The following is a 27,996-nucleotide window of genomic DNA, read 5'->3' on the forward strand; positions in this document are numbered from 1 at the left end:
GCAGGGCAGCAATTGTACAGCGATTATAGCACTAAAATACTTGCAATGTGCCTCTGTAAATGGATTACAAAGTTATACTGAAAGGGTTAACAGAACTGGTCTGGTGAAAATAAACTCTTAGTTTCCCACTTTCAGCAAAATTGCGTCCTTCTTTAATGTTTGCAGGAGAAGATTTAGAAAAAAAATCACTTATTTGAGTAGACAAAACATTTCCATTAATTACACAATAGATGCAGAAAAAAAAAACTTTAAAAATTGCTTTAACTTTGCACACCTGGTCCCAGATTTTTGAGTGACACTTGTTTGCTCTGTTGTTTGGAAGGAAGCAGAGATAGAAGTCTCTCTCATGGCCACTTTGCTGGTCTTTATTATTGGCTTATTGCCTTTAAGCTGTCACCACTCAGAGCATTTCTTCTCTCAGGGGATTGTCTTCTGGGACTCGAGAGAACTCGGCTGGCTCTGGCTACTCAGATCTGTCGCACACTGCTACTATCTCACGTTGCATGCAATCTACTGTCACTGTGCTTATTTTCTACAAATTTCATCATAAAGCACCCTCTTTGACATTGACATTATCTAATTCAGAAGTAAAATAAATTACAAAAAAAAGATTAATCAAATCTTTCTTTTGGTCTGCATCCTACTACATGTTTTTAGCTTTATTATGTCTGTAATATTACATGGCAGATAGTCCCTGGTTTAGCACTGCTTTATCCTTAGGCAAATAAATCGCACTGTACAATGGGTTGTGGATGTTTCACTGCATAAGGTCAATACATACAAAGAACACAGGAGCTGAATGCCACTGGAGCCTCAGCCAGGTAGCCTCATTGCCTCTGGCAATTGTTGTTTATTGGCTGTTGTATTAGTGAAAGTGTGCCTGGTAGACATTCAACTAACATCTAAGAGACATGAGAAAAAAAGAAGGAAATATTTGTAATTTGGGGAAAAAAATAAAAATGCTTCCTCACGGTTTTCTTTATTTGTACTGAAACACTCCGATAGTAATCTCTTGATTTATGTGGAATAAAACAGGTTTCAGGCTTTTAATTTGGAAATGTGACCAACAGTGAGGCACAAAGGGAAATAGTTGATTTGAAGTGTATAGAAATCCTAAGATTTAGCAAGAGGGTGTGATTTTCTGCTTCCGAGCCTAATCCCACCATTCCTCCACCTCTCTTCTCTTATGCCAGTCACATTTTCTAATTAGCTTTCCCTGTGGAGGAAGAAGATGGATTATATTTTAATATCTGGGGCCTAAAATTAGTTTATATTTTAGCAAGTTAGCACTTCTGAGAAGTTGATTTACTCTTGAAGCTGTAAAACCCGTGAGCTTGCAATTAATCATTCTCTTTAGTCTCGTTCTCAAGGAAAAAGGAACTCCAGTGTCACAGTCTGGATCACAATAGGTAAACAGCTAATTTACACTATTTAGAAATCACCTCTTTAGTATTGTACAACTCATGACACTCACTCCCTCGATTGTTCTATCCCGGTCCTGTTATTAATTACAGCACACTTTAACAAAGCGACGTTGTCTATGACTAATCATCGACACGGAATGATTAAAGATGTTCTTCACTTTTTTGAATTATTCGCTCTCGCTCTGTCTGTATTCATTCATGAGCTTGTTACAGGTTTTTTTCCCCCCTTGGTCAAGATTTTGGTTTGGCATTATCCGATTACCAGGGTCCCGAGAGGCTTCCACAGGCCAATCCATCAAGACTAAGGGGTAGAAGGAGAGCTGCTGCAGACGTACAGCGCTGAGAAATTACTGGTTATTTAAAGGTATGCACAGTATATAGAAAATTTCAAGACTTTCCATGTGCTATGACATTACATGATGCTCTATGTGACTATACAAAGGTGGCACTTTTTTCACAAAAATGTTAAAAGTCATCGGTTCATGCAGATGTTCTCAGGTTATTAAAAAGTTATTTTTCCAACATGAACGCTATAAGCTTTAATCTAACCATAAAATATCACCAGTAGGAACGGGTAGAAGCATTAAAGCTGTCATTGTGAAAACAAAACAAACAAACAAACAAACAATACAGCTTGAGCGCTTGACTGACAAGCAGGTGCATAGATTCTGTTCTTCTCTGCAGCACTCCCTTACAGCCACACAGAGCGAGGAGAGTAACTCCTAAGCCTGGATCTGGCATGGCTTTGGGCTGTTGTTTGGTGACTGGAGGTAGAGCGGTGTCGGGAGGATCATCAGTGCCTCTCTCCCAGGGAGATGAGCAGCATAGGCCAATTTCATATGCGGGGCTCGGCCCCTGGGTCTGAGTGGAGGTGGGCTGGGTCCACCCAGTATTCTGGCTTCATTAATCATCCCGCCAAGGCTTACTGGCAAACCCCCTCTCCGCCCTCTCCTAGACAACCCCTTGGATTACACAGAGCCAGTGAAATGTCAGCCCAAATCTGAGTCTTGATGCAGATAATCATTTCAATAATATTTCTCCATTTGTGCCCCCGATGCCAGGGGAATAAAGCTTTTCCACTGTCAGGTAGAATAAGACTACAGTTGGTGGGAATACTTGACTCTGAGCCAGATGGCTTAGCCATGCTTGCAGCATATGTTCAACATGCAGGCCTGTGCCAAGTACGCATTAGGTTTTTATTAATTTGAAGCACCCAGGAATGCATACGTATATATTTACCTGATCCCACCACTATTCACTACCTCTGAACACCACTGCTCCCTATAGAAAAGTTAACTACACTTTGTTCGTGCCTGCTGCAAGAAATAATATCGAGATTCTTAGATGATGAATTTAGTTAATACTAATATTTATAGTTTCCATAGCACTAATGAAACATTTGCTATATGAACCTAAAATATGCATTATGTAGTTAACGTTGAATAAATTGCACAATTTAAAAACGCCCTCTATGCTTGTCATCCTTCCGAAAATGAGGATGTTATCGCTAATCAAAGGTAATTATCATCTACGTTAACGGCTCTAATATCTGCCATAGCGTCGTTGGTTGCTGCAAAGCAAACTACCATTTAGATGCAGGAATATGGTTGGGTCCAAGACAAAAGAAACAGTTCTGCATGGGAGGGCAAATTTATTCATTACCACTAAGTTGAACTTCCTTTTAACAGCCCTGTGCTCTGCAATCCTGGGAGTTCTTTTCCCAGTGACTTATAGTAGTGCAGGGGGAGGGTGGGAGGGTGGCGCGCCGAAAATGTCAATAGAAATAGTAAGTGTGAGAGGGAAGGCTTGCCTAATTAGTGCCCATTTAGATTTTATGACGGCTCCGAGATCTGCTCTTCCTGACAGAGAGCACTATAGTTGCATATTGTCCTAGCCTGAGGGAACCATAGGAAAATCCAGATTTATTGTACCTATCATACCAGCATATTTCATTTGCCATTATGAGATGCCATCTTGCAATGATGCCAGATTATTTATTACAGATTAAATTGTGGGACCTAGGTGGTTGAGGAACATTTCAAAGTACCATTCCTCTTATTAAGTTCTTCATTATCTGCCCCATTGTGATCTAACAGCTCCCTCCTTCCTACCTGCGTTAACAAATACATTACTGATTGGACAATGCCTAACTGTTTTTCTGCTCTCTGCATTAGTGCCAGTGCGCACAACACAACTCATCTGTTTTGTCTACTTAGGGAGGACTGAGGGAAGATTTCATTAAGCCTAATTTCACACACAGAAGTTCTTTTTCTTTTGTTCTGGCTTTTTACTTTTTTATATAATCTGCAGCTACAAGGAGATAACATTAAGTTTTATTTTTCTGCAGTATCATACCAATACAGCAGAGTATCTTTAGTTTCATTTACTCTTAGATATACATTTATGTCCTCTGTGACAATATAAACTGACACTATTTAGCGTATTAGGTAGTGTTTATTTCCAGCGTGCCTTACACCCCAGGATATTGGCATTTATCCTATTTACACATCAATATTACATCTCTGCGTAGGCCTTGAGAGTTGCGTTTAAGTCATTGTGCAACGTGGTATTAAAATGTACTCCATACTGTGAGGGGAGCTCATCAGGGAATAGCTAGGCCCTGGACTCCCATTACCCAGCATAAAAGTGTCAGCCACTTTAATTACATTCATGCCTTCCCTAGTCCATTTTATTTCAGCCGCAATCAGATCTCATGGCTCCGTCTCAACCAGTTGGACAGTCTTAGTTGTGAGGTGAGGATCTAACAGGATGTTTAGATTTTTCCCCCCCCCCATTTGTCCAGCTGAAGTCATGATATATGAGTCAGAGCAGTGTTTAGACGTTAGACGTTACAGGTGTTCCCAGCTGGTCATGGATCTCCAGTCACAGGCTTGAATGCTTTGTCTGCTGCTTGATCCCTCAATGTGAATTTGAGTATCTGTCCCTGGAATTGTTGATTAAGTTGGCATACCCAGCCACTAAATATCAGTGCACCCCACTGAGAGTGGACGAATTGGTTGTATACAGGACACCGTCACAGTTAAGGGTGAGAGCTACGGGGTGGGAGGAGGCGATGGGAGGGTCAAGTTTCACCGGTCAGACAGTTAGTGAGCGCGGAAGAGGCAGTGTCACTTACTGTTTCACGGGGAAGCTTCCTGACCTTCTAGGAGTGAAAGCAAGATCCTCTCTTGTTTATACTCAGCCATGGATCAGTGCATGGAATATGTCTACATCCTCTCAGCCAATTTCACACAGAGGAAGCGCAGTGTGGGCGGCCGACACAAGCCGTTTCCCCCGGACGATGAGGCCCATCCCTCACGCATGTCCTCTGTCTGTGTACGGAGGTGTATAGAGACAGATAAAGATAGAGGCATTCTACTGCTCCACTGGGCCACAGAACTATCCCCTCCCCAGGGACACTTATGTTAGGACCAGCCTCTGGATTAAGGTCCATATCTAAGATACAGGGGACTCTCTCAGCCCAACAGTAATTAAGAGATTCATTGGATTCTTCTCAGACTGATTGTTTGTGTAGAACACACTTTAACGCCATTTTTTTCCTACAAGCACAGGATGCGTCACAGAAATGCATCTTTTAATGAACAGTGACTTTGTGAAATATACATAGACTCAGTTGAAAAGCCCTGTTTTGAAATGAAGAGTCAATAAGTCCTTCTAAAGGTAATTTATAGGCCGAGTAAGTGGACATAAAGCACTCAGGTGAATTATCAGAGAAGCCATTAATTACCGCTAATGATTCAAATGGGACAAGCACATTTGCTATAAAAACTATTTATGATGCACATTAAGGTCAAGCTTTTCTTACAACTAAGATTCACACACGTATCACTCATTGAAAGAGAAGCACAAAACCATCCTCCAAACTCTTAATGAGAAAATAAGGGATTTTTACCATTGTGGCTCAATCCAATTTTGCATTAACAATCAAAAGGTAATCACACCTCAGCCAGTGATCCCATTTCAGAACCACACACTGCTCCTGAGTGAAGCCTCTTCACTTCATGCCCAATTGATCTAATTACATGAAGGAAGTCTCGCTCTCCATCTCTCTGATATAGTAGTTCCTTTTATATCCAGTTGTTCACTTAATTAATTCCTAATTCTTTATCACACCGGGGCACCTAGGAAGACGACCCAATATTCTGCCTTTCCAGAGCCTTCTTTCAATGGTTTGTCTTGTTTTTCCTGTACAGCCCAAGGTGAACGCATCTCCAACTGCTGTCCAGTGCTCCTCTATGATGCTTCTCTTGTAATCAGCGACCCCTGTTACTCAATTATGGGGTGTGAATTTGAGCTCTTTGGTGACCTTCTCCCAGTGATCCTACTACTGACCCTTCAATAAGAGCACTGCCTTCACACCGCTGCTTTGTGTGTTGCATTACATTTTTTTTTTCATTTGTGGGATCTTTATGAAGAGGGAAATGAAAGGAAGCGGGTCACTCATGTTGTGTTCTCACATCTACCCACTTCAGAGGCTCTGAGCAGGGGCTTGGTGTTTACTTTGATTCTATGTAGGGTACACCTTAAGTTCAAGGGTTGGAGGGCAGGAAGCATCACTCTCTTGTAGGTAATCATATCCAGCTTTGTGCTCCTTGTACCCCGACACTGAGGGTGGCAGCTTAAAGGCTGTCTCAAGCCTCGTTCCACAACAGACCACACGTGTGATATTCACAGCAGCCACAGCAAACCTCTTTCTCTTGTCTGTGTGCACATGAGGGCTCACTACTGTGTTGATATGCATTTCCTTTCTGTAGCAGACCAGTCTTTTATGTACCATACTCATTTCTAGCACTCCGCGGTTTTAAGATGACATATTAGCCAGCTCCGGGGTGGTTAAAGGTGATGCAAAGATTACAGCTATTTACTGAATTATCTGTCTGTGAGACTACCCTCATATCTCTGCATATATTACCTTGAGCTTGAGTTTAAAGAGCGATTGCTCAGAACAAGGAAGTTAAAGAGGCAATTACATAATGAAATGGGCCATCAATTCTGTTCGTGGCCTTTTTCTCTTTGAACAGAGATGGCCCAGATATCCCTGGTTTAGCTGACCCAGTAGAAGTACAACTGTTTGTATTAAACTCTCCTTTATCAAGGGACCAAGAAGCTGCATGGGTCTGTCTGGCTTTCTATCTCCATTCTGTAATTCAGTTATTAATTACCCTTCCTCTCAGAGGAGCAGCGACCATTGTATTTACAGTGTTTCCATGGTGACCCTAGCTCATTTATAAGGTTTGTGTCAGTATTAAAACAAGACCTGTATTCAAATGGTCTCCACCTAAATATAGCCGTGTCTCATAATGTGCCGGTTATTATAGGAAAATTAACACTGCTCCATTTCAGGCTGGATTATATTACTTACTGGTAATATTCAGCAGTACTACAGCTTGCAGTGAAAATGTAGTATAGAAGATAAACTATCATTACATTTAGAAGTACATGCATAGTACATACACACTCCTGGAAAATAATTACATAGTACTTACCAAGTAATAAGTGTACATCATTTGGAATTACAAAGCAAGATTTATGTAGGCAAGGATAATAATGAATGTAATTTAGTTCTATTTTGTTCTCTAATAACTGATACAAAATGTGTTGTTTATTAACACATGTTACTTAAATGTAATTTAACTGAAAAATTATGTTGTGTATATATATATATATTGTAAATAGGTTTGTCTATATATTTAGTACAAAAAACTTTAAATGGATATAACCTAGTGATTTTCTATTGCATACTAATAAATAAATAAATACAGGACAAAGATTAATATAGACAGGTCTGATCTGTATATTATACATATAATGTAAGCCAGGCGAATGCAGTTCTACTCAATATGCAAGAAGGAGATAAACATTTTTGCCTTCTCTTATCAATGTTGTTTTCTATTTGATTTATACCACAGGAACAGTTATTAATATTTATCTACCATTTGTAAATAAAGCTATTATCACTAATAATTTCTTACCTTATTTATATAGTATAATATATCTATAACTTGATTTTACTGTCTTTGTTGTCACTAGAGTCAGACAGTTACATTTGATTGAAAAATAAATTACATTTTCTGGGTAACTATGTGAAACAGATAATAAGTAATTTTTAACTGTTCTGATACATTCAGATTCCGGGAATGTCTTTTATGTTTCGATCTAAAGCTGTATATTACACATCACCATTATGACCTTCATATAAATAGTTCTTATATATATATATAACATATATATATATATATATATATATACATATATATATATATATATATATATATATATATATATATATATATATATATATATATATATATATATATATAAAATGTATATATATATTAAATGTAGAATGTGCACAAGAAGCACAAGAACCTACAACTTTCTGTTTGCGATGGCCTAAGTTTAACACAGTATGTGTCCTCTCAGCAGCCCCAGTTTCACTTTTGCTCTGCACAGTATTATGGCTTTTAGTTTGGTGTGGAAAGTCAAAGTCTAAGATCGTCAACGGCTCTTATTCAGGCCCAAGCAGGACCCACACCTTCTGTCACAGCCTCCAGCCCTGGGCCCATCGGCAACCTGCTGCCAGGCCTATGTGCGCTGCCAGTTGTAGTTTTTAATTGGCCATCTGGGGAAAGCTGGATCTAGTGGCTGGATATTAATCAGTAAATTAACCCAGCCATAATACAGCTTCCTCCCAGTGGAAGCCCGGCAGCTGTGGGCAGAGAAAGAGAGAGCGTGAGTGTGAAAAAGAGAGATGAACCATAGGCTGGAGAGGCTGAAAAGGGAGGCTCCCGAATGGGCTGGCCCGTGATTGAACATTTCCTCTGTGTCCCTTGCCACGCTCCCCTGTCTGCAACGCTGCTGACCCCCAATTTGTCTGACAATCACATGGAGGATAATCTCCAACATGTCAGTGCAGATGTCACAGGTACTTGCTCTCACTGAGGACAAAGCTGCAAATTCACAGTTAAAGCTTTCTTTTTTGCCCAAAACTGACAGCTGTATTGAAAGCTGGAGTAAGATTGGAGGGAGAGTGCTCTATAAAAGTTCAGGAGGAGGTTACTCCAGCAAGGTCTTTCTGGTAGGGTGTGTATGTATGTGTGTTCATGTATGTGCATGTATCATTAGTGTATTTGACTGACTGGAGTTGTTGGCGGTCCCCAGAGTTAACCAATTAAAAGGCTAATGAATATACAACAGCTAATTATTATAAGTAAGCCAAATTATCATAATAGCCCGTGCTTACAGTTTTAGCATTTAGTTTGGACATACTGGGAACAGTAACTGACACACTCACAGGCTTACAAAGCTTGTTATGTGTTTTTAAAGCTCATCAACATGTATATCAATCAACATGTATATCACCATGGAATCTGAAAGAGGCAATGCAAATCTCCCTTCATGGTAGCACTACTGTATATAATGTGATACAGCCACATGTCATGCAAATGAAATTCAGAATTTTTTTTCTAATCTATTGAAATGAGAACAAGGAAGGAAATTTATCAAATCCTTTGAAATGCCAGTTACTCCAACATTTTCAAATCCTGCTTACTCATTCGCAACATTGCCCACAATGGCCCAATGCAACCAGAGATATTAAAGAGGTGCAGCAGTTTCCCCTCGAGAAACACTGTGGTAAACAGTTCAGAAATTTCACAACACTAAAGTCTAGATTCAGCCATGAAAAAAGAAATTATTTATGCTACTGCTGACAGCTAGTTTAGGAGATTTTTCTAATGTAAGCTGGCAATTATTATCCCAGTGGGAGAAAAAAAAAACAGTAAACGAGCTTTTGGTTAAAGTAGCTCTTTGTTACAAGGAAAATTTCTGCAATTTCTCCACAGAAACTTGCTTTATAAGGACCTCCAAGTCGTACCATTTTGAACTGCAGTTGCTCACGTGATCCTACAGCCTGTGCATTAAAAAAAGAGCATCGCGGTGGATGTCACAATACATCACAGGAAAGCAATGTCAGCTACTAACCCACTCCACCTCTTATATATTCATGCATAGCAAACACAAAGACTCAAACCGGTGTGGCGTATGCCATCTGACCCTACACAGGGCTTTTATGGTGTGATGTCATCACGCCCCATTGTCATAAATGAATCCTCACTTCTGTGCCGGTCTGTCAATAAATTTTCAAGAGGCCTCTGTCATACGTTTCTAGTCTACTGTGCTCTAGATGGACATGAAATAATTGCCATGCAAAGAGTTGCACGTTTCCCTTTCTAATTTTAAGGGTCAACAGCATTTTAATACCATTTTAAACACAGACACAGTGTTTTTTATGATGCATGTACAAGCGGCTTTTGATAGCTTAACCAGCCAAGCATGGTTAAAGAGAGAAACCATTGCAGCTGCTTCCAGGACCCACTTAATTTAGTCCCCTGACCCCAGTTCACCTGAGTCTGCATGGAAATCATAATGCAATTCAAGTGTGACGAAAAATGATATACTGTGTATTTACCCCAAATATTTATGCAGGACCTACTAACAGTCATGCTTACTCCTAATAAAGAGAAAGTGATGCCTTGTAACACTGGCAGTGGTAGGTTGCTGCTACATTGCCTGAGGCCATTGTTTCCTCCATTATCATTTTCATTGGATTCTATACAGGGCAGTGTTTCCACTGTTTACAATTCCTGCCTCATATACTGTAGGCCTTAGGTGTTTTACTGACCCGTTTTGGATATGAAGTGATTTCTTTCAGAATTTTTGACTTTATTGTCAATAAAAAGTCTCTGCTTCACAGACATTAAGGCATACTGTATCCTGACACTCTATATGGTATATCTGCTGTCTACCTATGATAGATGTTACACAGCTAAAATTGGAGTTTACTCAAACCGACAGCTGCTGCAGGCATCCAACAATGTGTCTGCTGCTTAGCATCCCCATCACTATCTGCTGACCTGATGATACTGCGTGCTACTCGAGGGATGAATACCCCAACCCTGAAAACACAACAGGATAAAAAAGGAAATCCTCTGTGGAGTAACACCCTTGAATTGGAGGATTATTCTGCAGTTTAGTACCTTAAGAAGTGTGTCAATAGTAATTCAAAAGGATCAGGTGAGCCCTGTAACAGCCAAGCAAAGATCCCTGAGGCAAAATCATGTTCTATATTTCCTGGGGGAAGGTCTGTACTGTACTCTGGGTAGCAATCTTCCAGAGGCCTATTAGACCACTGTAGCTGTATAAAGAGTCAAGCAGAGAGGGTGTCTCATCAGTGCTGATAACAGGGTATCTGGTCAAGTCATTAGCTCTTCTCTTATTGAATTCCTCCAGCCAAATAGACCAAATGAAGCTAAATAAAGCTATAGATGGTGAGGAGCCTTCAACCCATTAATACGCTGCCACCTCTCTCTCTCTCCCCTCCTCCTCCTCTCCCAGAGCAACAGACATGCACTGACTCTCGCTCCTTTTCTCATTCTCTTATTCTCACTTATTCTTTCTTCCCCCCTCCCCTTCTTCCTCTATTGTCTGCATTCCACTTTTTTTATTCTTCTTCTGTTTTCCATCATTCTCAGCGTATCTCTCCTCTCCTTCTTTCTCCTCCTTCCTTCCCTCCTCTCTCCTCCCTCACTTTTTCCTTGTCTGGGGGCCCTAATGGCGAGCATGTACAGCAGCTCTGACACCGTCACATCTGCTGGCAGAGAGGGTCTCTCCCTCACCACACAGCCTGCTAATGAGATCTTCCCTCATTTAATTAATACCATAAGAATTTTAATTCTGACTGAATCAATTTAATGTGATGTGATTTTGTCAGCTCTATTCCCCAAGTAAGGAAAAAAACAGAGCGGGCCCTGATGCTTATTACATACATCATTTCACGGGCCCTGCATTCCCTGCTGACTTAAACAAATTCTAATTAAGACTAATTAAAGCATCATTTATGAAAACGCTTGTGATAGTTATGCAAACATTCTGGGTGGGTATGCTCTGCATGATAATTACCCCCCGGTTTAAATTAAGACCTGTTCCCTGGCAATTATGCTAGCCACACACCAGCACCTCACAGAAAAACGTTCTTTATTCAATTCCTGCAATTAAATATGAGACCTGGCTCCTGAACTCTCCGCTCAGAATGCATTTTATAAGAAGAAAAGGGTAATTATGTATTGTTGTTTTTCCTTCTCTGTCAGGTGGAGTTAATTGAGCCAATCCAGTGTTCTGTATCAAAGTTACATTTTGGCTAAAGCGATGATAATAAAGCTGCAAGTGGTGACTGATAATCTGAGCTGACACCCACTGCCTTTGTATAAAATTATTATTCCGTGTTTTCTAGGCGAGTTTATGTCACATTGATGCTGGTTAGGACAATGTGAGCAAACGCAAAACCTCCACTGGGCAATGACTTTCTATGAATTGCTTCAAACACCCCCCACCTTTAAAAATTGTCTAAAACATTTCAAATATTTTAAGTGGGTCTAGAGTTGTGCTAAAACATGTCAAAAGTATCATTTTTGTTCATTACAACTTGCAAGTGAGACAAAAAATGACTCACTATTCACTCAGTACACAAGTTTTAACACTATGACTGATTGTTCCTGGTTACACTACACAAAAAATCCTCAAAAAGCTAAGTAAAATTTTAAGTTGTTCTGTGGACCACTACAGGGACAAATGAAAATCATTTCACGCCAATAACTGACCATATTTGTTTAAATTTAAGAAAACAGAATAGAAAGTAACTCATAACAATGAATAAACATGAAGATGGAGGCAAAGACAGAAAAGCAAGTCAAAAGATGCACCATGAGAATTTAGTCAGATTATGCCATTGCTCTTCACAGGCAAAACGTGCTTATCAACAGAAAAGACTGAGGCCAGCTGGAGCACATGGTCAAGAAAAAAAAACTTAGCAGTATGAATGTTGAACTAGTCCTTTAAGGTCCAAGGGAGGTATAAAGGCATTTATCAAATACAAATATTGCTGTGACTTTATAATCAGGGGTCTCAAGACTACATGCAAGACAAAGAAATAGTAGAGGCTGAAGTATATTGTGAGAAGAGTGTTTTCCTTCTTTAAACGAATGTGCTGATCCATGCTTATGTCAGCTGGCTGTTAATAGCCGTTGCCTCTTTATCAGGCTTTTAGCAGGAGTTTACAGAATGACGCCATTACACGTATCAGCTCTGTTGATACAGCAGCACACTCCCAGGAATACATTGTTTCCCAGTGCTGAGGACTGGGCTATTCTTACTTTTTCTGGCACCATTTAAAAGACTTTGTAAATAGGTTATTAAATAGGCATTAATGACCCTAACTGTAGCAGCCCTTTGCCAAAGGCTAGAATTACCTCATTCCATGTTTGAAAGTAACTGAGTACATTCATATAACAAGTACAGATTAAATTGTAATCTACTCCACCTGCACCAATTCACAAACTACTGTAAAACTACTTTATATTTAAATTTATTTCTATTGTTTTGCTTAAATGAAGTTAGCTAATGCAGAACTTTTTCCTTGTGATGAAGTATTTTTATAGTGTGGGTTTACTTGTTTCACTTAAGCAAATTACCTGAATAGCTTTCCCATCACTGTCCATGCTTTTCATGGCTTTCTATCACTGCTAAACCAGCCGCTCATTAATTACCTCTTTCATGTCCTAAAGCAACAAAATACAAGATACTTTGTGTAGCTTTATAAGTTTAGTAACAAACAGATGTGTGTATGTGTGTGTGGGGTTCATGGAAATTCATCATACTTTTAATAAAGTTATGGCTTCCTTGTGCTCAGATGGCTTGACACGGCGGTGTTGTTTATATGTTTGCACAACACTTATCACTTCTGTCATGTTTGTTTACTTTTCTCAGTGTGTTCGATTTTGGCAACGCCGCAGCATTATTGCGTTTTATTTCATGAGAGGCAGCTGGTTCAATAAGATGAGGGGGGGGGGGGGGGGGGGGGGGGGGAAAGAGGCTCAATTCCCAAATCAGTTGCCGGTGAGGCTGAGGGAACTCGAGCGGCAGGGAGCAGACCCTGGTTCCACCCACGTCCTGTTTTACGTGCGCTGCCTCACCCTGTACATGCAGATGGCACAGTGCTCCCAGATTTCATTTGAGGTAATCTAATCCCTCCACTGCTCCCTCTAGAAAGGAGGAGTATTAGCGGCCATATGTCAACCAGATTTGTCAGATTATTCATTACAATTAATTGCTGTTCCACTTAAGGCCTTTAAGGCTGTGAATTGCTCCGAAATCTATTGCAAACACAAAAATTATGAGTAAAAGACTTTGGCCCTGTCATTCAAATTTCAGGCTGACCTTTAGCGGAGCCAGGCTTTTCTGAGGGAGTGCAGGAGAGCGAACCATTCTAATTGGTGTTTCTTCAGCTTTTTTTTTTTTTTGTATTTTCCATCTACAGGTAGAGTGGCTGTCTCTGTTGACAAGGAATACAGGGAAGACTGTTGTGCCAGTCAGGAATGATTAAACCTACAGCCCACTGAAGTCCACATTATTTTTTTAAAATCTGCTCCACTAAACATACTTAAAATATTGGTTATATTCACACCTATAATTTGTTTTTCCTATTTTTTTTAATGCAGTAACGCCATAGTTACTTTCTACACACTGTCAACTGAATTTCAATGTAGACCTTTTTCGAAGGTTTGCTGCAAGGCAGCCTAATAGCCACCTGAATTAATGTGCTGTCCAAGGATATCAGCCATAATACTTTGGTGATTAATGTTTTACTGGTGCTCTGCTTCCATAGTTAAGGCTCAAACCCCAGAGATAAACTATCCAGTACATGCTCAGATCACATTCAACCAAATATTCACATTCAACTCTAAATCAGATATCTTGTACTTGTATGTTGTACTCCTTTTTCTTTTTTTTAAAGAAAAACCAAGCCTGACTAAAAAATATTGATTTTAATTCCTATTAGCCCAAATCAGACTAAGTAGTCCTTGAAGAAAAAGTCAGAGCAAATTACAACATTACGAATTACTTTAATTATGATTGAAATCCATGGGGCTGATTTATTGCTGATGATGTATTTTGGTTAATTAGGAGTTAAGGCACTAGGAGTGACTTTAAGCCTGTCTGATTGGCCCAGTTAATTGTACTTTATGAGATAGGGCTTACCAAGAAGGGCTTAGAGAGTCAGTGTCAGGGCTGAAGTAGGAGGAGGAAATCTCTCCCAGGTCATATTACCCAGGCAAGAGTTAATGAGAAGGTGGAGGTAAGAGAATTCATCACCATATCAATCTGCACCTCCTTTCCTTTCACCTCCACTCCAACTGTCTTTTCCACATTAATCATGATTAGTATGACATAACATTGTCATATTCCTAGCAGCACAGAATCAGATTTGTGGTTTTATAGTGTAAACTAAAAATCAAGGAGGTGCAGCGAGATCACTTTTTTGCCTGTGTCTGTGATTTCTAGAAGTAGATTTACTCTAATCATGTATTATTCAGGAATATCTTTAGTTCATCACCTACTGGTTTGGTCGTATACATCAGCCTTGTTTCAGAGGATGCCTCAAAGTACTTGAGACCAGCTCAAAGAGATCCCACACCCTGGGCGAGGGAGGCGCTGGAATATTTCAGATTCTCCTCTACACTCGTGGTGCCGGTGGATCGATGCTCTAAACGCCAGTTGCCTGGCCTCGTCTCATCACTGTACCCCCGCCGACTGACACATCCTCATTACATTACAATACGGTTGCCACTAAAGGTCATTCTCCCAGAACATAATCACACACAATCAAAACCACAAACTTCATATATCAAGGAGACAGTAAATAGCCTCAGGGTTTATTTTCTACTGCCACAGAGAAGCTTTCGGTCTATTCATAAGTTGAAGTTGGCTTGAATTAAGATCTGATACGAAAACGACTTCTTTGATACCTCCATGTTTAGAGATCATATACTAAATTGAAATAGTCTTAACACAATAAATCTGCGCTTGTTAGCTCTTTGTAGCATCAGCTAAAATTGCTGTTTATCAGATTATAGTGACTGAAGCAGACGGCTGCTAATGTTTTCCTTCCTCCTCCACGAGGAGAGGGTTGTCATGAAAAGAAGTGTCAAAGTAGAAAAAAAAGGAGCGGAAACTTACCCCTCTCCTCCATATTACCATAATGAGGAAAACACACTTAGTGGGCCATGACCTGATGTCATCTGATTATACCCATGATTAATGATATCCTTTTACCAAAACATGGCACTACTGTAACTGTCTGGGATTAAAAGCAGCAGATGGTAATGTATTCATGCTTTCAGCAATGTGTTCTTATATCCAGTGTTAACTGGATATAAATTTTGTGTGTGTGCATGTTTGTGTGTGTGTTTTGAATAGATTTATCTAGGGGGAATTTATTTTTGTCTTTGGTCATTTAGATTAATTTATTAGCTTCATGTTGCACTACTGCATCTCTGTGCTTATTCTTAACTTTCGGTAAGAAGAGCAAGCACCATCTGTTGCAGAGTTATTAGAGACTAATTTGGTTTCCATGTAATTTCTAACTATGGATACATGTGCTCACTGAGATTAGCTTGTTTTATCTTTCCAGCAGAGAAAAAATGTTTGAAATACCATCTAAAGGTGATCAGCAGTGCGGAGAAAATAACAAACTGTGCTGTACACTTCGCATGTCAGCACCAAAGGTGCTTCTGTTGGTGTGAAGATGACTTTAATAATGGCGCAATAGCATCCTACGAGAGAGCAAAAGCAGAATTACAGCATCTTGTTTTGCACTCAAACTCTAGTCTCCAGATCCCAATGTCCAGTCGATGACTCAGTTGAAAATATTTTCCTCTGGTTTTTCCTCTATCCAGACGCCATGTCAACAAAGCCCCCAGTGTTGCTGCCATGTAGGAGCTACAATGTCAGTCTGTCTGCTTAATTGCGAGTGGGATGAATGTTAATTTACACAGTCAAGAAGCTTCTTTGTAGCACTTTTATAGCCCAGAGGTGTAGATTTACATCTAAGGGATACAATGAGTTTTAGCTTGTGCTAAAAGGGGGGTGATAGAGCCCACATTCCTCGACCTCCCACGGCATATTGTTCCATTGTATATGAACACCTCGCTGCCACAGAACAGTCCTGGTCAGGGTAGGTGTGGAAGAAGAGCGAGGGCCTACAGCTACAGCTGAACTTGAGCGAAAGGCAACATTTTATATTTGCTCAGTCTGCATGGTCGACATCAGAGTGCACAGCATACCTGCCAGCGGAAATGATCTGTATATCTAATGTACATTTTAGCTTTGTGAGATATGCTTTCAACCACTTTAACGAACAAGCCGAATTTCCACTTGAACAACAGCATTGTGCAACTCAAAGGGAGATATGCTGTACTACTACAAAATGTAGTAGTACGTAATTATAAGAGAGGTGGTCCTGACCTCAGGGGTTTGCTGCTAGACTTCACCAGAAAGGTTCCTGTGCACTACATGAATATGCTCAAGAAATCCACCCTGTATTTGTGTATTGGGCTGTCAAAAAATTAAATGAAAAGTCATTCTAATAGGCGACCCTTGGCCTAGATCATATTTCCTGTCAATTATGAAAGTATGAAGTCATGCATAGTTATGAGGCATGGGTGGGCCTATTAAAATTCATAAATGATTTGTGTTTATACCAGGCTACTCTAAACCACTTAATTCCACGTGGCCATGTAGAACTAATGCTGGTCCCCACTGTATACCTTAAAGATAGGCAGGTGCATTGAGTTTCTCACAAATTTTAATAACTCAATTTTCACTATTTAAGAGAGAAGTAAGACCTAAGGGGGAAAAAGAGAGAAATTAACAAGTCAAACAATCTTTACTCTTGCTTTAGTACAGATAACATGTAATTTAGCAACAGGATTTTCATAATAAATTGTTTGCTTAAAGCCAGAAGATGCACCAGAAAAAAAAAACTCTTCTTCCAACTGCCACAGTAATGGGCTAATTGTTTTCTGGTAATTATACCTTCTTCACCAGTAAACGTTTTGCAGACCTCTTGGGTTCCCGATGTAACTGAGGTGTGTGTGTAATTACATTTCTTAAGGTCAACCTTTCTCCAGGATGAATTAGTGAAATTGCATAGTTGACCACTTCAGGGCATGGATCCAAACGCAATTATCTTTATTAATAGATCTTCACTTCATTGGCAAGAGATGACTCAGAATCCAACTTACTGACACAAAACATACCGTGCATCTTAAAGTTGCCTCACAACATCGCTAATCTTACATTTCTTCATTTGGAAAGCATGACACAGTCAAAGCAGCCTTCCTCTTGTTAATCAAAATTAAGGAGAAGTGTTTTGGTATTGAATCCTGAATGCCAGTGTAAATACTGGCTTGAAATACGCAAACACTTGATTTGTTTTTTCTCACCGTGTGGGGCCTGGTACGAGATATTGATCGGAGAATATCCTGGTCAATCAGACTAAATGATTGCCTATAAGCCCCCAGCGCCTCCTGCTTGCTGGAAGGCATGAGGGGGATCCGCAGGAAACCGAATTACAGAAGCCCAGATATGAGCTGCCTGGCCACTGATAGTTCCCAGCAGCCTCGTGGAACTGAGCAATGCAAATGTACAATAAACAGGGCCTAAGCTGGTGGAGGTCTTTCAATCACACAGGGGCAATAGTTCAACCCCCGCCATGCATAATCCCAGCCTTGAAACCCCTGGGACTCCAGCTTCCAACCTGCTCAATGGCACAAAGATATTAGATAGCCATATGTAGATTCACTAGGTAAACAGACTCTCATGATAACACAATACGCTCTCTTTTCTACCAGGAATATATTTGAAGCTAAATTCTGCTTTTTTTCCTGAGAGAAGGCTCAAATTGAAGGCTTAGCTTTGCGCCATCAGAATTCGATGCAGCTGTTTGCTTTGTTTAACATCCTTGATATATCTCTTGCTGAGAAGAAATTGGTATCTGTTCTTTGTGAATTAAGTTGCTGGGGTGTTTGCATTGCAGACAGGGCTAGACTGGAGTGCGGCTGGTACAGGGCCTGTTGGAGGGGTGTGTGTGTGAAGTGTGGCAAATGACAAAAAAAATCTCATGGAAACTGAGAAAACTGGATATTAGTTGGAGAGGAAAAGAAACAGAAAATAGAAAGTGTTCTTTTTTTAGATGCTGATCTAAGGATTCAAAGTTATTTGATTACAGCTTAAGTGGTTTTATTCTAATGAGCTGATGATTTAATTGACTAGCTCCAGCTCTGGGTGGATTGTTACCTCTGTATGATTAGTTCTGTGCAGTAGATTTATTGTTCTTTACACTTGATGTTCAGCCTTTCCCGGGACATGTTTACTCACTCAGTCTTTCACTAACACGGCCACACGCACACAAGCTACGCACTAAAAATAATTCTAACACAACCAAGCAAGTACATCTGTGTGAAAACACAGACGCACACACAAGGACGCAGTCGCTTTGTCACACATGCTTTCGCTAGAATAGAAGTGCATAAACGCATATACACACACAAACAGCAGGGAGAGTGCTTGTCTGTGTGGGGGGAGGGTCAGCAGGAACTAGATAGCAGTCTGGGATGGGGTGGAGGGTGATGGGTAAGGTTGGGACTGCTAGTGTTCTCCAGGTCTGTGTAACACCCCCACACCCTCAACCACCTCCTCCTCTTTCCCTCCCCTGCCTTTCTCGCCAGCGGCTCACTAGTCCCAGCAGGAGTCACTCCAGGCTTGGGAGAGGGTCCTTCCGGCCAGCAGGGGATCCAGAGAGGGGGAGTTAGCGAGGGAACAGAGAAGAGAGATGTGAGATTGGCCATTTTAGGCTTGCATCACATGATCGGGAGGTGGCTGATGAGGAGCTGACACCTATCATCTGTTCTGCCTGTCCATTATGTCAAATAGAGTGAAGTGACAGAAGGACAATGTGTTCAAAAGAAAACCCCTCGATCAACCTTTTTGTTTGCAACAAATGTAGCAGAAATAGCCACAGGAGTCCCAGATAGGATACGGCTATGATGTTCTGAAATTTCTCCTCTAATGTCATCGTCAGTTTTCTCACTTGTAATCGCTTTAAGACTTGTTTTGTTCAGTTTCATACCTATACCGTTGATCTGCCCGTGTATCTGTTGCTAATGATGCCTCTGAGGTGCATTTTATTTTGTCACAGATACAGTGCTGTAATTAAGTGGCTCTCAGTCCTGGTCCTCAGTACCCAGAGTGCTGCTTGTTTTCAGTCCTACTAGAATCTTAATTTCATTCAGCTGGTGTTCTAGGTCTAAATCAGGCCCTGATTACATGACAAAAGTGGAAACCAGCAGGGCCTCTGCATCCGAAAGGACTAGAAATGAGAATGAGTGAAACTCGCTGCACAGTAGAAAGCAAAATGCAAATGAGATCATTTAAAAAGTAACTAAGTTTGTCAATTTTCTAAACTTGTCCGTAGGTAAGCTGAAGGTATAAGAGCAAAGCTCGAGGCTGTTTCTTTTGGTGCTGAACACATGAGTCCGCTTGGAAATGTAAGCACTTGTGAGTAAGAGATGATAATGATGGTATAATAGGAATCTATTAGTCCTTCAGTTTTTGCATGCCTAATAATTAGATTAATTGAATGACACTCATTTAGAGAAAATGAGGGACCCAGTGGTGTTAATTCAACCTGTGTTTCCAGATGCTCAATTCTAAACAGCTAAGTGAACTACCTAATCATAGCCCACCATCTGGGAATTCCCCTTCAAGGCAGCAATAGGGGATGGCGCCATAATACGTTTTAAAGGCATCAACTGATGGTTGCCTCCAACTAAACATATTGACGCCTCTCCAGCTAACAAATGGGGGGTAAAAGTGAGTGCCTTGATTATTAACTCCCTGTTCATTTAGGGCACCTAATGCTAATTTCTGTCTTTTATATGAAGGTAAATAAGGTCATTATGGCTGTGTTAATGATTAGCATATCTCACAGGTGTAATTCTCTGGGAGTACTGCTCTGAGACTCTTTTCCTTCTGTAAAAATCACTCAGTGCCATGCCAACATAGGGAGACTGACTAATTTATCCCCAAATTTGCACCATGTACAAAAAATCATGCAAATGAACTGGGTTCTCAATTGGAAGACACAGCATTTGGGTGACATTAATCAAAGAAAAAATATGCAGACAAAGGTGACAGTAATCCCAATACTCATGCATAAGTGGCACAGCTGTGATTTGACTCACTGTATATCTATACGGTTCCTTGCATGGACTGGAGCACAAATGGAAATACATTACGAAACCACCTCCTCTCATTATTTTTTTTATTTTAGCTCACAGAGATCAAGTGGCAACGGACTTCAAAAAAAAAATTTTTTTTCTTCACACTTAGGTGCTCATGCCTTGCCGTTACAATAATTCAATTACGAGTATCTGTTGGGTTTTCCATTATCACTTGAAGTTGGCAAGAAGCAAAAGATTTCAGGTTGTCAAGAGAGGGGATATCTTGTCATCTGTAAATGAGCATGTAGTTGTGTGGCTGGTATGACACATGAGGTGCTTCAAAAAAAAAAAAAGTTACGAAAATTAAAATAATTTGACGGTTAAATAAGTATGTCAAGATAAATTGTGTGGGTTTATGCGTGTTTTTCAATCTCGTTAATGATGATTGATATAGACATGTGATAATTGTAATTATCTCCCACTGCCTCCCGCTCTTTACACATGTGCATCTTCATTAGCTCGGTGAACCTATAGATAGAATGCAGCATATACAATTCTTTGGAGTGTGAAATTTTCCAACATTCACCCATTCATCTGCCTGGTGTACAACTGTTGTGAGAGCAGTGCACTGCCACAGCCTGCGCTCACCTAAGCTCTCGACTGAGTTGTAGTGCGACGCAGCCTAATCCCCCAACAGAGCCGACAAGCCAGCCTGCAAACAGAGCTCGCTGCTGGTTCTCTCTGCGTGGAGGGAGCAAACCAACATCATAACAAAGGGTGTTTATGGAAAAATAGATGCTGGCGCAGCCGACCAGAAAGGGCTTAGCAGTGATCAGACCCCGCTCCCACCTTTATCCTTCACCGTTCACATTGAAATGCAAATATCAAGGCAGGGTTTCCACCCGCGTGCCACTCACAAATTGAAAAGCAGTTTTTATCTATGCAAATGCAAGCATGGTAATTGAAGTTAATCAATCAATGCTAGCTTTCACTAAAACCTTGAACATGATTGAATAAAGTAATTATCATTCAGGAGAAAATGATGAAGTTGTAGACAGCATGAACCTTATTAAAGGAGGATTTTGAGTCACAATGGCTTAATTTAGCAGCCCCCTCTGTGTCTTCCTCCTCTTCTCCCCTCTGCCTCTCTTTCTCACTCCATCCCTCTTATCTTTGCTCTCTGGCTCAATCTTGTGTGAGGCAGAATAACTCACTGTTAAGAATATTTTAAGGCAGTGTGAAATATGCGAGTCCGACCACTTGTGGAACGAAAAATAAGGTAAGTCCTGATGGAAGCATTTATTGCCGATTTAAACTGTCTTTAAACTCTTTTTTCCCCTCCCCAGAGAATAACAGTCAAATTATGTCCTGCCTTTAAATTCTTTTGCTTTAAAGTAAAATCAGAGGGAGATACATGGGAATTTTCTTTCTGACCATTTTGATGAAAAACAAGAAACCTAACATATTTAACTCGGTTCCCATTAAAGAACTTTATTTTTAGTCCACACGTCTTGCAATGACACAGGTGTGATTTAAATGTTATAAATGTCTATATTTCATGCACTCAATTTAAATCTGGCTTTAGTAATATATCAGAAGCAAAAACAAGTGCAAACACTCTGTCGGATGTTACCAAACTGTATCTACCTCTGCAGGTATGTCCTAAAATGAACTCCCATAATGAACAATTTGAAACTTTCCTAATTAGCTGCCAGAAGAGAACTGTTAAATACACATGGACTTTGAAGTAGCGTCTCTTCAGGGCTTGTCCTCACTGATCGAACCCAAACCTTTCTTTGATTCACACTTGATGTATCTGTTCTTTGAGGCTGAAATGACACTTGTACATAACAGTTGAGGTTAGGGATAAAAAAAAGAGAGATATCAGTGTCAACCATTTTCAAATGAAGCCTCCCCTATCCCATCCCCCTAAGCTTCCACCTGTCATCCAAGACGGTGGTAATTGAGACTTCCAGTGTGCTCCGGCTGGCTACCTTACTGTGGCTCTCCTGGCTGCTCTCCTTGTGGCAGGGCTAGTTAAAGGCCTCTTTGGTTTGTCACAGAGTTTAATATGCACCCTACATAATTATGCAGGATTCACAGTGCTATCAAACTGCAATTCAAATTAGTTCAGGATTAAAGGCACAGAACAGTACTGGTTCCTTAATTGCATTGTACTGTGCTGATCACATTCAAATACCCATTACTCATTCCCTCTGCGGAGCAATAAGTCAGAGGGATTAATACTGAGGCAGGTGACAGGGCCAAGCCATTAAAAGGCAGTTATGCAGAAAGCATGGCTGGTTTTATTCACGTTAATGAAATCAGTGAAATGAAACTGTAATAGATTTATCAAAGCTCAGATGGATTTGCAGTAAATCAGTTTGATTCAGGCAATCAAACTGGACAATGGAGATAGTTTTCAGCTACAGCAGTGGATATCAGGCAGCAGCATGTGAGAAGTGCTGATATTCTTCTTGTGAGGATTTGGTGAACACCCGGTGCCTAGGCCCTATTCCCAGAGCTGGGCCTGCTCATTTTTGTCAGCTAAATGGTGCCAGTGACTGATAAAACATACTGCCTTCCAGTTAAACACCATATTCTTCTACCCCCTTCTCTCATCCCACACTCTGTCTCTCTCTCCCTCTTGCTCTCCTCTTGAATTTATGGACCGTGTGTTGCTGATTCTGGCTTGTTATACAGTGCACAAGCCCATGAATTAGAACCTAAATTCACTTACATCAAACGGATTAGTGCTGAAATCCATCCGTCTGAGCTGGTCTCATGGCACAGAGCTTCAAGTAGCTGTCCAACACAGGATGCTAGCTTGGACAAAACTGCAGAAAAAACAAACAAACACAGTTTAAATTAAATATAGCTTAATGAGACTTTGTTTGATTATCTGTTTATTCACAAGCATATGCTTATTGCTGCACACAGAAAGCTTCTGGTTACAGCTGCATTATAATTGATTTTAAAGTGTTTAATGTTTATCTGGGGCTTAAAAATGCTAAAAAAAAAAAAGGGGGGGAATTAAATGAAGTGTTAGCACATTATCCTATACAAATCTAAACTCTGTTCAATCTGAAATTCAAGGTGCAAGGTTCAGGTGCAAACTGAAAAGAAATCAATGAGTGACATTTTTCATTTTAGCGCACATACAGCCTGTAGAAAGTCACAGTAGGACACCAGCTATGCCACTTTTCCCAAGTCCTGCATTGCACTTTTTTCAGTGTAAAAATGGTTAAATGACCTGAGCTCAAATGACATTATTTTTAAATGTGTTCTTAATGAGTCGTCCACTGTACAGTATAAATTCCAATTACATCCAATTAACCCCAATCAGAAGCACCTCATCTCTAGCCTCTTTTTTTATTTAATGGTTCGCTGCAGCTTCAACCATTGATTAGGCTGAATGAGCAGCACTACTAAATGACCACCTTGAAGGAGATGGGAGCTGTTAGCCTTAATAGAGACCGCGATTGCCATTACACCTCTGCATGCACAGTCCCCCCTCTTTTAACAGGCTAGATCAACTTTTATACCGGGGTCTGACGGGCTTCTATCCAGGTTGATTTTGACTTTAGCCCATTTGCTTCGAGGGAAAATGTTAAGTAGAAACCTTCCATCCATGAACACTGGCCCATTATTTTCTAATTACAATGCATTTAGGTCCTTCAATAGGCATGCATGATTATACAAAACGACATTTGAATGTGTAAACAATGGAGATTTTCTTGAAGCAGCTATGAAACCAAATGGGATAGTTTGAGTCTTGTGTCTATTTGCATTTAGCTTAAAAGTACATCCATCAAATGTCAAGTAAAAAAGTAAACATGGTGCATGTGCAATAAATAAATAAAAACAGTAAAATACAAAAATTTTATATTCCTTTTGAGACCATTTAAGACTGAAAGTGATTAGAGCGGCTTACTTTATTTCACTCTGGCTTCTGTCAGGATGAAGACAGGACTCTCCCCAACTGCAAGAGAAACAATATAGACTAGAAATAAAAGCATAAAAAGCATAAATCTATTCAACATGTAGTATCCTCCAGTGTTAAAACTGGCAGCAGACGCTCGGATAAGCCCTCCCACATACTCAGTCTTGAGAATTTCACTGTTTGTGTTCTTTTGAGGAGTTTGTGTTGAATAATACCCACATGGCAAGACATAACAATCTGTAGATTAAGCCCAACAAAAATATGCGTAGAACTCCCTGGCTTTCAAGTGCATTCAAAATACAATTCCCTCATAATCTGAGCTTTGTAAAAACAAAAAAAACAGTGTTGGTTTCTTAGTCAACATTAGAAGTGGATTAACAAGAGAACTAGAGATGCATGGTGTTTGAAAGAGCCTTCATACACAATTGCGTGAGATAAACACGAAGCCTTCACTCCGACAGTGTGCATAAGAAAATAATTGGCTTATTTATAGATGGTGTGAAATTAAACACACTTAAAAGCCTGGGACAGTATGGTTTAATCAACCGCCTTCAATTCAATTTATGCTCACAATTCACAATGCAACTGAGGAGGGGAGCATTAAATGCATTCCCTTATTACTCTATAAATGCAAGTGTCCAGGCAGACAAAACCCAAGTAATAAATTAATAGTAATAAAAACACCAGCTGTGTGGACAGATGTAGAAATTAAAAGCCAGCAACGAATACAACAGGCAGTCTAGCTTAATAAAATACATGGCAGTAACATTTCTTTGAACCAATCACATGTACCTACTGTGCAATATTTAAACATATTTAATGTTGATATGTATCTCGTTCAGCACTGGCTGAAATGTTAGTCGGTGCTTCAAGCATTTGAAGTCCTTTTGGGGGAAATTTGATATTCAACATTAAAAAAAACCCCCAAAAACAACTCCTGCTAGAGACCTTTTAACTTGAACTTGGCAATGTTGATATCAAACAAGTCAATTAGTAGATGGATATGACAATAATAGAGCAATAATCCAAACAGGAAAAGGGATAATGTTAATGTCTCACTTAAGACACCTTCAATGAAGGTTTAACCAGATAAAACAGTAAAAAAAAGACCTAATACTGATTAAACCGTCATTCCACCCATCTCTACCCTGTAACATGTCCAGCTCGTAACATCTACCAGCAACATAAGAGTTCAAAAGTCTTCTAAAAATCAATCTCTGATCAGTAATTACCAACAATACCAAAGATTTTTTTTAGTTCATTTTTTAATTTGGAAGGGAGAAAATGAATAGCCTGGACTTTGGCTCCCATGGGCTGTACCTGCCCCTCAACAATTACCTTACCTATGTAGGTCACAGTAGCCCTGGCAAACCTGCAGCCCAGTTTACTGTAAGCTGAGCTCATCCAAGATATTTAGACAAAGCTTGAAAGTTCAGTACATGGCCTTTTCATTTGTTGCTCAAAATCACAACACTACCCAGATTTACAACACAGTTTTCCAGACCAACAACCACTCTATTCAGTCTTTGAAAGGTAGCAGGTGCACTTCAGCATAAGGGTAGAAGCCTGAAGGCGTTATAAATGAGGCAACTAAATGTGAGTCATAGACAAGGAGAAAGTATCAAATTAGTCAGGCGCACGTTTCTAGACTTTTAATGGTCAAACAACCCATCCATTTTACCAGAAGACTGTGATATTGATATTAATTTCCCCAGGTACAGTACTATTTTCTAAAAAATGTATCCCCCTCCTGAAGGCACCCTTGAACAACACATCTCCCCCCATGAATTGCTCCTTTATTAACTTGGTGACAATGAAATTAGGAGTCAGGTTTAGCGTTTTACTTATGGCTTTGAGCGTGTGTGCCTATACAAATCTCAAGGAGTCAGTGGTGTAAGCATGCAAGGCCAGGGAGAAGAGTCTTTTTTGCATTCGTGGTTGTTCGCATGCTTCAACTATGCATGCCACAGCATACTCAAATTTCGGGCACACTGGCCTTCGCTGAGAAGTCAGATTACTGTTTTTATGCTTTTTTTTGTAAAAAAAGTAAATTTGAAAAAACATGGATAGCAACAATAATTATGTTTTAGTGATAAAATGTTTTTAATTTCAGCTCAGTTAAGACCACTGATTTGTCTCTGTTGTCCAAATTACACCGCCGGATGGAAAGATGTTGAAGGAACAATAGTAAAAGAAATACCAGTTTCAGTTTTAATATCGGACATAAAATTGCAGAATAAAATACATATGGCAGATAAACCTATACTACAAATAATGATATCTGCTTGGAAAGAAGTAATAAAAATTGGTGGTTTGGAAAATGCCTCTAAGGTTTTAAGATGGTGTGCATATGATTCAGATTTTACTCCAAATCAATATGATAATAGATTCAAAAACTGGATTTCAAAAGGTATAACTAATTATTATTCATTTGTCCATAAGGGTGCATTTCAAAGCTTTGAATCTTTAAGGAGTAAACATGACTTGGGATCAGATGATTTTTTTAGATATCTACAGATCAGAAATTATTTTAATCAAAACTTAAAAGTGAACCTAAACGAATTACAATTTGTAGAAACATTCTTATTACTAACCAAATCTGAAGCGCAAAGTAAAATTATTTCTAAATTATATAACAGCATCCTGCGGTGTAAAAACGACAGCACTCTGTATATTAAAGCGAAGTGGGAAAAGGAGGGTAATTTGTCAATTACAGAGAAGTGTTGGGCTCACGCATGCAAGATACAGTGGGCTACCACTGGGTCTAATGTTTGGCGTGAATTTTGCTGGAAAAGCATTATGAGATTTTTCATTACCCCTGCTCAACAAAGATATCGAGGACTTGGTGATAAATGTTGGAGATGTGGGGGAGACGGAGCTAACCATTTCCACATCTTTTGGGACTGTAAAGTTATTCGCCAGTATTGGTCTCTAATCCATGATCATTTACAAAATGTTTTTTCATTTGTTTTTCCTTCAACTTTTGAGACCATATTTTTGTGCAATGTACCAGTGGATAAACTGAATTCCAACGACAGAAGACTCCTGTATATCCTTCTGGCCGCAAGTAAAAAGCCTCTTACGAGAAGATGGCTTAAGCCTGAACCACCAACGATAGAACACTGGATACATTCTGTACAAGAGATCTATACGATGGAAAAAGTGTCATTTTCTCTTAAACTTCAGAGGGATACCTTCTACGGAATATGGTCTAAATGGACAGACTATGTTAAGCATATGAGGTGTGATTTTGTATATGATGTTACAACCCTGAGTACTACGTAAACCTACCTGCGCTGCTGCCTCCTAACCCTAGTTTTTTTTTGTTTCTTTGTTTGTTAGTTTTTTTCTTCTTCTTTTCTTTTTTCTTCTTTTTCTGTCTTCTTTATTTTTCAATTATAAGTTAAAATGTGATAGCAAAGAAAGTGTAAAAAGGCAAACTACTGTTATGTTCAACAGCTGTCCCAATAAAAGAGATAATAATAAAAAA

The 27,996-nt window shown here is 39.7% G+C and overlaps 1 long non-coding RNA gene across 1 annotated transcript; it reads right to left on the reverse strand.

Moving 5' to 3' along the window:
- Nucleotides 1–10,906: 10,906 nt before the first annotated feature.
- Nucleotides 10,907–27,991, reverse strand: LOC146500771 (uncharacterized). The gene is made up of 2 exons (XR_014869937.1): nt 24,498–27,991; nt 10,907–23,400 (listed from the first exon to the last, which is right to left on the reverse strand). It is a non-coding gene; the product is annotated as an uncharacterized LOC146500771 (long non-coding RNA).
- Nucleotides 27,992–27,996: the final 5 nt, after the last annotated feature.

The sequence above is a fragment of the Neolamprologus multifasciatus genome, chromosome 16 (genome assembly GCF_963576455.1).
Source record: "Neolamprologus multifasciatus chromosome 16, fNeoMul1.2, whole genome shotgun sequence".
NCBI classification, from domain to species: Eukaryota; Metazoa; Chordata; class Actinopteri; order Cichliformes; family Cichlidae; genus Neolamprologus; species Neolamprologus multifasciatus.